General features: G+C 36.5%; 1 protein-coding gene and 1 long non-coding RNA gene across 8 annotated transcripts in view; both read right to left on the bottom strand.

Moving 5' to 3' along the window:
- The window catches only part of LOC126762956 (protein alan shepard), a 632,879-nt gene that overhangs the window by 323,171 nt on the left and 294,584 nt on the right, over nucleotides 1-15,124 (bottom strand). The gene's annotated exons all lie outside the window — the stretch shown is intronic.
- On the bottom strand, nucleotides 961-1,440 carry LOC126762977 (uncharacterized). Its single transcript, XR_007667539.1, has 2 exons — nucleotides 1,340-1,440; nucleotides 961-1,281 (listed from the first exon to the last, which is right to left on the bottom strand). It is a non-coding gene; the product is annotated as an uncharacterized LOC126762977 (long non-coding RNA).

Genomic DNA, 15,124 nt, shown 5'->3' with positions numbered 1-15,124 from the left:
AAAATTACCGCATTTGGGACAAAGAGCAAACTGAAGAGACTCAAAAGCTCCCATTTTATCTAATCATGGCATGATAACCGACTTTTTGATGCCTGAAATTGAAGCTCATATCTCCAGATGCTTTCAACAGGTCTATATCTGTATTTCTATAAGGTAAAAAACTAACCAAATCTATATTTAATAACATTGTCGAGGAAAATAGGATGTTAATAATTTATTAATACTTTAGAAATTTCAAAGGAAATAGAACAGATTATTTTAACGCAGGAACTTAGATACTTTTTATATATATTTTTACATTACGTTTTCGGGAGACTTTTTTTTATCAAAGAATGGCAAAAGTTTATGATTTTCCATTTCAAACCCTTAGCATTTTCCTACAGGGAACTTTGTCCCACACTAGCGCACATATAACAACAGTTATCCACGAACGTATGCGCTAAACGAAATGAAATACTTTTGCAAGGCGTTAAACACTTGGGTTGTCGGCCGATAATACTCCTTCCTACAACAAATACAAGCACTAGAATAGCAATAAAGCGCAATAAAATGGTTGGAAACAGCTAAAGCAACACACCCCGAAACAATAATAAAAGTGTATTCGTTTATGGATGGAACTGTGAAAAATAGATGATGGCAGTGATGGCTCGTGAATATAAAACTCTTTTCAACTATCACCAGACTGGAAATCAATGCAAATAAATCAAGTTGTGAATGTGTTCGTTGGAGCAAAAAATGCAAAATTGGAAATATATATTTATACACATATATATGCTAGAATAATGCATTAAGAATTGAAAACTGACACAAAATAAATAAAATAAAAAATTATTTTGTCTTGAGTTTCGTATGTAATTAGGTAGAAAAAAAGGACGCTATTTTAATTATTTTAGGACAGTGGCGAACGCAGGAAAAAAATTTGGGGGGGGAGGGGGGAGGCTTTTAGGTAAAAAGACAATGTTTCATTATTTTATTCACAAATTGAAGTCTAATCTTCTTTTATTTTGGGCCATAACATTTAAAATCTCTTCCTCCGTCACGTCTATATCTCTATGGATATTCAAGAGAGCCATTCCGTTCAGGCGTGCTTCTCCAGTTTTATTTCTTAAATATGTTTTAAGCCTGCGAAGTGAGGAAAACGAGCGTTCACTTGAAGCGACAGATATAGGGATTGTTGCTCCAATCTTTAATAAACGATGCACTGTTTTGAAAATTTTTGCATCGCAACAATTCAACGCGTCTAAAAAAGTTTTGGATCTCTTTGTTTGATTTAACCAGTTCCTGAAAATATATTCAAAATTTTAGTTAGAAAATATAATCTGAAGAAAAGATTTTTAACCTTTTCCACATTCTAAATTCAGCAACGAAATCATCGGGATCTTCTACATCAGCGGACCATTGCTTTTCTAAAACACGAACAGCATCTCAATAGCGTCAAGATTTATGTATTTATATGTTTTAAAAATTGTTCATTGATTTGGTACAAAAAATGATCTAAAAACGATATATAAATTGATCTGCGGTAATATTCTTCCGGTTCGCCTTCATAATTGTCGCGATTAGTTTGCCGTTTCGCCAAACGCGGAATTTTGATTTCTAAATCTAATTCTGCGGCTATTGTTTTAACTTATTCAAAAATTAGTTTAAACGATTGTTCAGAATCCTTACGCATTTCACTAATCTCAGCATCCAAATTATTTGCATAAGCAACGCAGCTGCTCAAATCACAGTCTATTTGCTGCAAACATAGGCTTATGTGTTTTGATAATGCAAAAATTGGCTTTAGTATCGCCATAGCAATCACAAATTGAGGTGATTGGATTGCAGTCAACAAAGCATGTTGCTTTGATAAATCACTTCTTAAATTTTCAGTATCAAGCTCTTCCAACGCTGTACAGATCAATGGGAATAAATCGTTAAATAAAGAAAGAGATTCTAAATGCTTCACCCAACGTGTTTCGCAGAATTTAAGTAACCTCACTTGCTTTGAGTTTGGAAAGGATTCAAGAATAAGATTTTTGAGCAGTGTGTCTGCTTTAGCTGACATCCGAAAAAGATTTACGGTCTCTTTCATGGAACCAATACAATTTCTTATAGCAGGTATTTTGCAAGTCGTTGCCAAGCAAAAAAAGTATCAAAAAGTATCAAAAGCACAACCGTTGTTTTAAAAATTTTCATTTGAAAAACAAATAATAAGTAAAGTTGTGTATCTAATTCAGACCAGTTTTTTCTGGTTGTTTTTATTAAAAATATAGACATTTTAGTTAAGACACTCAAGTATTTTTTTGCAAAGAGCGTAATTTTATTTAATTTAAATTTATTTCACTACAGTTTGCTCATGGAACGAAAACTGAAAGTCATAATAAATGAGTTTTTATTTTTCCTGTATTATGATTAAAAATAAACTCTAAAAAACATAATAGAAACCTTATTGGTGACTTTTCAGTTCAGAACTAATTTTCAAAAGAAGTCCATTTTCGAATCACAATTCCCCTGAAATCTAAAAAAATCCAGTTCAGCAGCCACAGAGTTATAAGGCAAACTCATTACTTTGAAGCAAATTAAAAAAATGTCTCTGTCCAGTTTATATTTTTCTGGGTATTTTAATTGGCCTACATTCCTACAACTTTTTAATACTATCCAGATATAATAGGTTTGTTTTTAGTTTAACATTTTCATAGTTTCAAAAAATTAAATTCTATCAGCAGAAAAGTATCAAACACAAACGGCCTATGTGAACAAAAAATTATCAAATCACAAAATTTAGAAAAAAAAGTATCAAAAAAGATACAATTGTATCAAAACGGCAACGCTGTTAGTGACTAATATATTCATTTATTTTACATATTCATACATCGTCGGCAGAAAGATTGCTTTGAAAACAACAGATTACAATTTTTCAAATGACTATGTAGAATTAAATTCTATTATTTAATAATTCAATTACTTTGGGGTGGGGGGGGTTGTGGGTTTAGACACCCCAAAACCCCCCCCCCCCCCTGCGTTCGCCCCTGTTTTAGGAAGTTATTCTCTAATAGATAGTTCAGCAGCGGTTTGCGTGAATACTTAACTTCAGAAGTGACCGCAGCCATCTGCAGATTATGATCCACGACCAATCAGACCTTGCGATCTTATCCAAAATTATGTTGCCCTAGAGTTTACGTTTTTCGATTAATAAATGTGCACATAAAAGTTGGCTTTGATTTTTTTCTGTTACTCGTATTAAGGTAGAGCCCGATTCAATGTTCATACCAAGAAAGTTTCAACAATGTTCTAAATACAGTCTTAGCTATTTCCGAAATGACCTGCGCCCATGGCTGGTCTTCTAAAGTGTTAAATATCAGTAAGAATAAACTGAGTTAGCTCATTGAGGTAATGAGCCTCTCGCTAAAACAGGAGAGTCAAGAAAGAAGCTCCCAAACGCGGGATAGTCAAAAAGTCTAGCAAGTGTTGAGATGTTTCCACCTCGTTTTCTTACATATAGCTTCTAAAGTGATAAATATCATATCATATCTGCTTCTGCAGATGGCGTCTGGTAAGATTCCCAGCCATACAGCGTGGACGCCAATAGAGCAATGGCTTGTTAAACCCCTCAAAACTAGGGAAAGACTAGTTTTACTGAGGGCAAAGAGATCAGTAGATGCCTTACTATCGATTTTAAGCCAAAAGGATTTTGCGACGAAAATCCCCAGCCCAGCGCTGGCCAAGCTGCAGGGAAGCCCAGCTGTCTACAAAATAGAACGAACGAGAATATGGAAGCACCGACCCGCTCCCATTCCACTGATAGCGGTTCTAGGGTACTTTTCTTTCCTAGTTCATCAGATTTACAATTACCTGCGATTCCGCTGTGGCCTGGCACCCATACCAGTCTTATCACAAAGAGACTCCATGCTATTGATAACGAGTTTGTAATTTCTTAAGATTTTTTGGAACCTCTTATTATCGACTTTGTGGTGATACATAATTCTTAGGTAGAGTACTTACTGATCTAAATCCAAGCAGAGGTCAAATTGCATTAATCACACTTAAGACTATTTATTCGCATTATTCGAAAAATGGTTGCAAATTATAAGCAGTATAGTCTTGATAAAAAAGGGTGGGCTGTTTATATTCAACTGTGGTAGGTCTCTTGAAAAAAAGGATATACTAGGGCGAAAAAAGGAATCTGGTCCCAAACGTGTAACTAACAAAAGGAGAATTTTGGCATAATAAAAATGATAAGTGTTAAGAATCGATTCAAAAGTGCTGTTTCTGTACGGGCAAGGCTTGAAACACGTTTTGGAGTGAAACTAAGTACGAAGACAGTACGAAGAAGGTTGCTAGAAGCCGGTTTGTTCGGCAAACATCCTGTAAAAAAGCCAATGCTGACCCAAAAAATTAAAAAGTCGCGTCTAAAATGGGCGAAAAAGTGCAAGAACTGGACACTTGAGACATGTACTTTTTATGCGACACAATGAATGCTCAATTTTATGGCCAAGTTATGAAAAAAGCACTTTCTTATATTTCGGAGGCAATTCTTCAAATCGATTTGCGCCATGCCACCGAGCTAAGTCCGTGAGTAATATTTTTTTTATTGATTTTGTCATTAATAAGAAGTATTTTTTTTTCACAGCTCGTAAAAGTGTTTGAGGATATAAGAATTTCACGGTTGACTTAGCCGGGTAACTGCACAGACCTAACTCCGTTTGAGCACTTATGGCACGTAATGAAGCGAAATATACTTGAACAGAAGCCCAGCAATAAAAAAAAGAGTTAATTGCGGCTTTGAAAAAAGTATGGCACAACAATATAACCGAGCAAACGCTTAAGAACCTTGTTGACTTCATGCCGTCAGGAGTAATTGTCGTCATAAAGGCTAAAGGATTGATTGATTTATTTTAATTTTATTTCCCAAATACTTCCCTAGAAAACAATTGGTATCGCAAAAACAAACAAAAGTTGCTTTCTATAGTGTACAAAGTTTCCACTATATGTATCATGATCGCCAGTGTATATATATAGAAATTACAAGCTGAATCGATTTAGTCAAAACCGACTGTCTGTCTGTATATATATACTTGTATACTGTGATGAGCGTGTCAGTTTTTCAGATATCAATCTAAAGTTTTGCACATGTCCTCTCTCACCAAGAAGCAGTTCATTTATCAAAACAACTGATATCGGGTAACTACGGAATATAGCTGTCATATATAGTGACCGAACCAACTCAAGTCCGGGTATGGATTTGGTATTGTCCAAGGCAGCGCCATAATCTGCTAAGATATTATTCAAATCGAGTCACTATTGTATATAGCTGCCACACTATCTGACCTATCTACACCAAGAGAAGATCAGATTTTGGAGATCATGTTTTTGGATATTCTTTTATTCTATGCACCTAAGTAGGGGTTTCTTCAGACTCACTAAGTCAATAAGTTTTAGACTAATATGTATTATGAAATATGTGATCAATTTCTGGGAGGCTCGTATCCCACAACGTGTCTGCTATTTTAGACTGTCGTGCATCTATTGAGAGCTGAGTGCTGAACTTAATCGCGCTGAATTAACTTAAAGTTACGCGCAAATTTTTCCAAATTCCTAGACAATATCGTTCTTTCGATAAATTAGAGAGTGGCTCAAAAGATTTTGTCATTCTTGCACTTTAAATGGAAGTAAAGGATTATTTTCATTGAGCGTGGTCTTTACTACACAAATTTCTAGAACAAATCTAGTTGGGATTCCAAGGCTAACATCGCTTTTAGCATATTACTAAGAACGTTTATAGTACATGAAAATTACAAGTAAGTTTGTGTGGCCTCCTCATTACTACCACATGCATATATTCACGGCTGCAGTGACATTATTGAAATCGACGAATAATGCAAAACATAAATGCAAGCTAGCAATTTCTATTGTTCTTGCTGTTGTTGCTATTATCTTGCATCCCTCCACCTAATCCCTTGCAAATGCGAATAAGCAAAATCATTGCATCCATATTAAATGGAGAGCTTAGCAAAAGCAAAAAATAAAGGAGAGGCGGTAAGTGCATTGTATGCTAATGTAACAACTGCGTTGCCAACTGGCTTAGCTGCAAGCAGTCACACACATATATAGTACATATACATATATACACACACAGATTTTCACAGTTACATTTAGTCATAGTTAAAGCTAAATGTAAAGCTCTGGCTTTGCTTGTGTGTTGGCATCTGCATAAAATGCATTTTGGCTTATGCCAATGCCTTGCTAAGCTGTTGTTGCTGCTGTTGTTGTTGTTGCATGTAGTGCTTTGCAATGCTGGCAAATTAATTTATAAATGCAAATTTTATTGTGTTTGCCATTTTTGCATGTAAACATTGCATTAAGATGAAATGTGCAATATAATAGGTTGCATGCGATATCCAAGTGAGTTAGTTGACATGTAACACCACTACATACCCACACACACGAATATACATATAAACATTGCTTTTCAGCGCAGCTTTTAAGCTATGGGAAAATTAGCAACTGTTCGAGACAATTTCAGTCTGTCTGCAATTCAATTCAAGCTGCAAATGCAAAGAAATTGGTAGTGTAAACATTGGAGAGCTAAGAGAGCTGCTTACAAAGCCAGTTGGTGAGGTGAAACATATGGTGTACACGTTTTTTCGTTCGTTTGCATGGCGGATGTCTCCAATTCTCAACACTTTTATGGAATTTACATATTTTGAGTTTATTTCTGAAATTTCGCACTACTTCGGTTGCATTTCTGATATCACGGAAACTTCGGCTGCTCAAGCCTTCTTTCCTCATATACCAGCAAGGGATTTGAAGACGGGAAGAAGCGAAGAGGGGAAGAAGCAACTAAAGAAGGGGTGCAGTGAGCTTTATCATGAATAAATCGAAGCTATGAGGAAGAGTAGAAGGTCGAGTCTTCTGTCGAGAGTTCTCATCGAAGCTAGCTACAGTCTCTTTCCAGCAGAAGTGGCTGTTATCAAGTTGGCAGTAGATGTATTTCTCCGAAATGCAGCTTCCTACAGAGAGGTATGTATTTACTCGATGGAACGGCAAGACCTCAGTAGCAACAATTTCAAGATTTCTCTGAATTAGACCACAGCCACAATGGAATCGCCGAAAACTGAAGGGCCGTTAAATTTGCTAGCGAAGACATCTTTACCCCAATTTCAAGCGATTAGAAGCGAGTTGGTTGCTCATAGTCGTCTTACGTTCTAGCTCTTAACCTTTTGACTAGCGCGAACTTCGTTTGTGCGGGTCAACAACTAGAATTTGTGCGGATATGATATAATTGTGTCTCAGAGTGAACTGTAAGAGATCCTCAGCACTACTTGCTCTTAGCAGAGGTCTAACTCGCAATTGTAGGAGTTCTGACTAGACACGGTCCAATAGACTCAAATGCGGTACGGAGAAATGTTTGTATTGCATATCGGCCAGAAGTGTCTTGGGAAGCAAGGCAGCAGTGGAAAGTGTTGCCAGAAGTAAGCAACTTCACTTCTACTGGGTCCCAGGCCACAAAGGCATTGAGGGCAATGAAATAGTGGACGAAATTGACAAGAATGGTGGGAAACCCATCCATTGGCCATATAACGATCTTAACAGAAGTATATTAAAGAAAATCAAAATCCGATGGAACGAGCTACCTGGATGTACCTGTCCTGTACGGTATATATTAAGTACACAAAATTCCTATTGGCACTTGGTAGAAGAGACTACATGAATATGATGGGAATACTGACTGGTGACTGTCTGGTGACGACGAACGCCCGCAGAATGGAGCTGACAGATCGAAAAGATTGCAGGAAATGTTTAGAGCGGGGCACCAGAGAAAAAATGGATCATCTCTTGTGCACTTGTTCCGCATTGGCAAGACTATGCTGTAAGCATCTGGGGTCCGTGCGATATGATACACTGGAGGTGGTATCGATAGTGCGGACACAGAGTCTGTTGAAAATCGCGTCAAACGCGGACTACTCCTCTTGCATCTAGAAACTGAACTCCAACTGGTATCGCAAAGGATCAAAACTGGATTAACGCATAGATTATAGGACTACCAGATTAATCTAACCTAACTTACCGTGTAGATTGACCATCCACAATATGGTAGATTTCGCGGAAATATCTGGATTTGCGGGCTAAAAATCCAACTCGTATAAGAATTGAAGCCGAACGACCATCAAGCGTGTCGCACGTCGCAAAACGAGAAGGCAACCGATCACGATTTTCACAAGAAAATTTTGATAATCCACAAGCCATTGTTGAGGTGTCATTATAGACGTATCTGAAAAGTCCGTAGTTCTTCAAAAATGAAGCCCCGGTCTTAATGTTACAGTCAATGGGGAATGTTATAGAGCCATGATTAATGACTTTTGGTGCCTAATGGGGACGAACTTTGAATCCAACAAATGGCACTACATGCCAACGAAAAAATTTATTTATTGAAGGAAACTTTTGGTGATCACATTACTTCGTGTGGCATGGTCTCCATGATTATGTGATTTAACGATACTGGACTATTTCTTGTCTGGTTATACTCGTATGTATGAAGTCACTTTTCTACGTAGATAAACCAAAGACAATTACGTCTAACATACTGCCCCGATTGCACCCAAAAGTGGTCGAAAAATGGGCCTTCGGTTGGAATTTGTTCGAGCCAGCCGCGACAGAATCATTTGCCAAACATAATGACAAACCCTTCATCTTTATAACAAAGCAAAATTCTTGGTCATTACACTAAATTATATGCGTTTCTTTCTACTTGAAACCCACATGTCTCAAAAATAACCATTTATTAAGAAACTCCAGCAAATCATTTCTTTCTTGATAGCCAGACCTTAAGTTATGTATGCGCATATGAAAAGTTTGTCAAGCGAAATAAATCGTTTGTATCATAAATGAAATATCTGCATGACTCGAGTACTCAGATTACGTACAGAAATCCGCAACTTTTTCGCTCTAACCTCAATATCGAATTATGTACATGCTGGTACTTTGTGTGTTAACCAACAGATTTGCAAGTTGATATCGAAATGCGCCAACTAACTAACTAACTGGTTTATGGACAGCTGAACGAACGGTACCTGCGATAGCTGCATGCGCGATTGCCCAAGCAGTGGCTGACCTGTGGCAACAACGTTCGGAATGCAATCTCGTTATGCTGCATGCGAAGAAGAAGCAGAAAAAATAGCGAAAAAAGACACACGTCACAAATTCAAAAAATCAAGTTTTGTTGCGCTGCAAAGCTGTCGAACGCGCTGCTGCCGTCAGTTGCCGTCTCTATGTCGCTCTGTCGGTCTGTCAGCAGCGGTACGCGTTCGGGGCACTAAGTGCTATCGATTGGTTGCACCAACACCGCCGCATTAACGCTGCTGGTGGCAAGTTGTAATGCAATTTTTTACAGATTTTTGTGTTTTTGTAATGCAACCCACAACTCTCCGCTGCCGTCACGTCACCAAAGTTCGTGCGCGGTGCGCATATCTTATTTTCTCTTTTCGTTGATTTTGGTTTTGGAAAAACACCAGCGCTTTCCATTAATTTCATACTGTCAAATTGTCGTAAAAAAGAAAAGAAATTCGCGCTTGCATATTTTAGGCCAATGTATTAGCAGTGTTTGCACCTGCTTGCTGGCGGCGCGGAATAAAACAAACGAGAGCCAAGTCGCAGACACGTTCTCGAGCAATGATGGCAAAAGCAGTTGTCTAGTGTCAAATGTCAAATGCCGCCAGCGGCTGGCTGTCAGTTGTTATTGTGACTCTTCTGCACTCTTTCCGTAACTGATTACTGTCTACGGTATTTTTGTTGGCGTAACTTTTTACCGTTAAAGCGTCAAGCAGTCACAAAACGTGTGTGACTTTTGTATGTGGATTGAATAAGTTGATCAAATGCAATCAGTTGACAAGCTCATGTCTTCAACTGAGTGTGTCTTCAGCTGTCTGTGACCTTGCTTTGAGGTTATATAACGGTACTAAGCGATTTCAAGTGAGTGTTCTATACGCTAGTATACAGCCAAGCAGGAAAAATGATATGTTAAGCACTATTCTCAAACATTTTCTGGAATCTAAGTATCTTGATAACATATTGTGAGAAAGTCGCAACACAAAAATTTATTATTTGTAGAATAAGAACGGATCAAGTAGCCATAAGTGATACGGAATTAAAAATTAGTTGTACATAAGATGAGAATTTGTTCCTCAAATCAGATGTTAAGATCAAAAAAAAAATTAATCAAGGTAAGTGAAATTGAGCGTACAATTTAGTTTATAGAAAAATTAAAAAAAAAAATACGATTTTAGCTACAACTTGGTTTATTGAGTTCCGATCTCGAAAACTTATTCTTAAATATGAGGATTCTAGAAGATGTGTATTAGGAATTGTTAGTTTTGATTGGGTAATTGGCAATCCAAAGTTCACTCCTATCATTGACCAGGATAGTCGATGTGTGAGCAGAGAACAAGGAGTTACGAGTAGCCTCTGCCATATAGTGATACAAGTTTTCAGGAATGCAGTTGAAAGGGGAGGGAATTTCGTGATCTCCTTGTTCAGACCCCTCCATATACCCAGCTTTTCTGAGATTTAGAACGCACTATGCAGCAATACACCTGCCGACATGTTTACCAGGGGTTTTGGTTAAAATTAAGTGCTATTGTTGGTGTACATAGATGGATGGATTGGATGTATTTTATTATTTTTTGGTATACGCAGTAGAATATATATTTTGTATATTTAGATCCAATAAATCGTAGATCACAGAAAATATTCAAAAAGTTTGTAAACTCTTTTTCGCTTCCTAAAACTAAGTAAAAACAGCACCAAAGCCACGAAATGTTTCCGTTTTTTTTTTCTTGTCCTTTCTGACGTGAGAAAATTGCATTGAAATCGCTTGAAATGTGCGGTAAATGTTCACAGCGATTGTCACGCTTTCTAAGCGCAGATAAAACTGCAGATATGACCGTCATTACCTGACACTTATTGCAACTTACATGAACGTGACCAATTGTCGATAGATTAGAGCGTTTGTAGCTTCGCTTTTTTTTTGTTTATATGTACATATGTATATACTGATAGAGATACTATGCTGATGATGGTGCAAATTTACTTACCTGTAAGAAAAGAGAAAAATAAATTTCAGTTTATGGTAAATTTTGAAGCTTAAAGTGAAAAAGATTAAAATATTTAGAAATATAATATATTTATTTATATCAATTTCTGTTACCTAAGGTGAGTTGAAGCAATACAAAAATATTTGGGTAAACATTTACGAGCTTTCAATAAATGAAATTATAAAACCTAAGAAATATTAATAAAAATTCAGTAAATTTTGGTTTCTCTGCTTTTTCTTAATAATAATAATAATCATTATGTTAATGATTATTAATCATTATTAAGAAAAAGCACAGATTAAATATTAGTTCTGTTCATTTGAAGGGTCGAAATTTACTTATTGGCACCAAAGTGAATTTTATGAGAGCTTTTTCCGTTTGTTAGAAGCACCAAACTTAGACTTGCCATAAGTTGTATTACAAGTTATTTTCTCTTCAACAACACTTTTTGGCGTTTTTTTTTAATTTTATCGTAGATTTTGCCAAACCTTGTAGGCAAAACCTTGTAACAGAATTTATGATCATACTAAGCATTTTTCACAAAGCTGGTTGCCTCGCTTTTCGTAAAATCAGGAGTCAGTAACCTTCGCTGTTTTTATTCGTTAAAAGTTTTCAAGGCATTACAACATTCCAATAACTATCGACATACAACACCTCTTCGTCGATCTCAAAGCTGCTTTGACAGGACGAAAAGTAGCTGCCTTTATGCCGCAATTTCTGCATTTGGTATTTCTCCAGACTTGATAAAACGGTAGTAAACGAGGGCAAAGCGAAGTATCTCCTGTCATCAAACAAATAGTTGTCGCCCTCGCGACTTGGCTCCCACGTCACTGTTTATGGTCATAACCTCGAAGTCGTAGATAATTTCGTCTATCTTGGAACAAGCATCAACCCCAACAACAACGTCACACTCGAAATCCAACGCAGAATAACTCTTGCTAACAGGTATTACTTCGGACTGAGTAGGCAATTGAGAAGCAAAGTTCTTTCTCGACGAACAAAAACCAAACTCTACAATTCACTCATCATCTCCGTCCTTCTTTATGATTCGGCGTTAAGAGTTTTTGAGAGAAAGATTCTGCGAATATTCATTGTTCTATAGACGGCGAATATCACATTCGATGGAACGTTGAGCGGTACGAGTTATACGACGACATTGACATAATTCAGCGAATTAAAAGACAAAAGTTAAAATTATACCTAAAAGCGGCTACGCCCGGTTTACCTTCTGCATCTCTTTCAAATAAAAAGTTCAAAAATGGCATTAGTTATATATAACCCTTGCGACAAATCGCGAACTCATCCCGGACTTCCCCCACTTCTTGCAGGCCAATTTGTTATTTTAAGTATCAAAGCGGCAGCTAGGTCAATTACGTAATTAAATAATTCCAATAAATCACAAATCGGCATCAAAATTACATAATTGTCTAATAATTATAAGCACACAATGAGAGTTCAAGGAAAAAATCAACTTTTCAATGCAAAAATCATAATTTCGCATTTATGCTCACATAATAAATTTTTTTATTGTAATTTTAATTTCAAAATTATCACTACATCAATCTATCAACGGATGTAGAACAATTTCCGTTAATTTATTAACAAATTGTTGAGCCATCAACGCTGCTGCCAAAGCAATGCAATTGTCAGAATTACTCATACGTAGTGGCAGACTGAGGGAGTAAGTTCAATGGGTGCATACAAAAAAACAGTTGATGCAATTTTGAGCGTGTTTGTATGTGCAAAGCTTTCTATACTCCACAGCGGAATTACTGCTGCCCTGCCTGCGCAGTGCGCTCGCCCTTAGCCCTTCATATTTTGTTATCCGAGCAGCTGGTCAATCATGGTGGTCATTTGTTGGAGTAGTAAAGTGAGTATACTGGTGCAATGTGGAACCATATTATATGCGCTATGTATACCATATGAGTGTATATATGCTATATGTATGTATCAGCTCATGAACCTATAGCATGTCAGCAGCAGTTTTCCAAAACAAACAATTTTCAGTGTCTGGCAATCCATTGCCGGTGTGGCCCATTAATTAATGAATGATGAAGTGATTTATGAATATGCGCCAGTAGTGCAATGGCAGGTGAGTTGGTGAGAGAGACATGCAGAGAAAATATGATTGCTGTACGGAGTTTCATGTACATACTAGGTATATGTGCATACATAACAACACATACATATGTACCTATGTATATCTTCTTCTTCCTTATTGGCGTAGAAAACGATGTTCAAATATATGTAAGATTTTATATAAAGGAGTATTTAGGCACAACAACAACAACCACACAATATTTTATTTGTTTTTGTGTGATACTTTATTCTAAAATCAAAATTATTGTCAAAACATTAATCTTCCGATCATTTTTTGTCAAATATATCTAAGAAGATCGTGTGAAAATTTCAAGTTGAGCCATTTACTCTTTTCGGATTCTGATGAGCCGCCAGAACACATACATTCTTGCACACACACACACACACTGTTGGCACAGGCATTACGTGTTGCTCGCAAATTACCATTGTCCGTCTGTTGGTTGGTATTTTATCACACTTAAAAACAAATTTCGTTAAGTTCCATTTAAATAACCATTTTTCACACGCTATTTAAACGCACAAATACACACACATAAACATTTTCATTTATAAAAAAAGTTATGCAAATACATGTATGTAATGGCCAAGCACTTCGCTGCCACTTGTCGCCACTCGGCTGTAAATCCAACTGTAATGACAGTTTGTCAGTGCAATTTGCCGGCGGAATAATTGGAGTGAATTTTTATTTCACCTTTGCACGTGAAAGAATGTGAGAAGTGCAAAAAATGTAAATTGTAAAATGTTAGGCTAATTAGTTACTTGTAATAGCAAGAAGAAGAAACAAATGTGGAGCCAAAAGGATTTATGGCTAAACACGAGAAGTGCTGGGCGCTGAGTGAAGGCAGCAAGTCGGTATAAGCATGTTTAGTTATTGCAAAAAGAGTGTTTGGATATGGGACGAGCAGGAACACTCTGGAAATATAAAAATACTGAAATGTGGCACAGAAGCCTTATTAGGTAATAACACGCATGTGTAGTGTTAGCTGCAGAGCCTGCTAATGACTTGTTGATTGCAAAATGAAATTGATAAGAAAACTAAAAATTCTAAACACAAATCTAGAAGTTCTTGAAAAAAAACGCTGTTTTTTGTATAAACGTTTACTTATCACGGATGCAATAGAAATTTGTAACATTTGAAAACAAACAAACTTTTTAATTTTTCTTACAATTCATTAGTTACACTTCCACTTCGCTCAGCTCAGATGATAAATATTCTTCATAAACGTACATATTAGACTTTCATCATCTTACATTGACATTAATCTTCGCGTTAAAAAGACTAGAACGTTGCCTACATTTTGGCGCAATATCAGTAAGTAATTCATATGTTAGCAAAGTCGCAAACCTAATCAACAAAAACAAGCGAAACAGTATATGGGAGATGGGGGTATTACTGACTCGATTTTATTTATTTTTCGGTATTACTATATATTATTAACAGAAAACAATGCTCTCTTGCTTACTCAAATAATCACTAATCTGATATTAGTTACATATATAAGAGCTCAAGTCTAGTTTTCGGCCAGTTTTATCGACAAAGATACATTGTTTTATAAAAACACGCTCTCTCATTTTCACTGAGATAACTAACTTAATGGCCGATATTTCCGGTACAAAATCAGCCATTATCAACAGTTGAATACGGTTTCTATTAGGTATATGCGGACTGAATTATTGATCCGAATCAGCACATTTTTGGCACAGCAGCATATTATTATCACATAAGCATTATCCATAAGCTTGGTTCGAAATTTGAGACAAAAAGTTTGTAATAGGGATTGAGGTCTATATACTAAGTAGACTAGGTGCCTAGAGACATGAACAGTTCTGAGTCGATTTGAATAGTTTTTGGTCGTAAGCTGGCACACATCAAAGGCAGTATTCGTGTAAAGTTGTATCCCGTTATATTAATTGCTTCTTCATTTGTGTACTGGAAAGTGAAAGAACAGGTA

Source organism: Bactrocera neohumeralis, chromosome 6 (assembly GCF_024586455.1).
Source record: "Bactrocera neohumeralis isolate Rockhampton chromosome 6, APGP_CSIRO_Bneo_wtdbg2-racon-allhic-juicebox.fasta_v2, whole genome shotgun sequence".
NCBI lineage: Eukaryota > Metazoa > Arthropoda > Insecta > Diptera > Tephritidae > Bactrocera > Bactrocera neohumeralis.
Note: the sequence above shows the minus strand (reverse complement) of the source record. Positions and strands in the feature narration are given on the sequence as shown.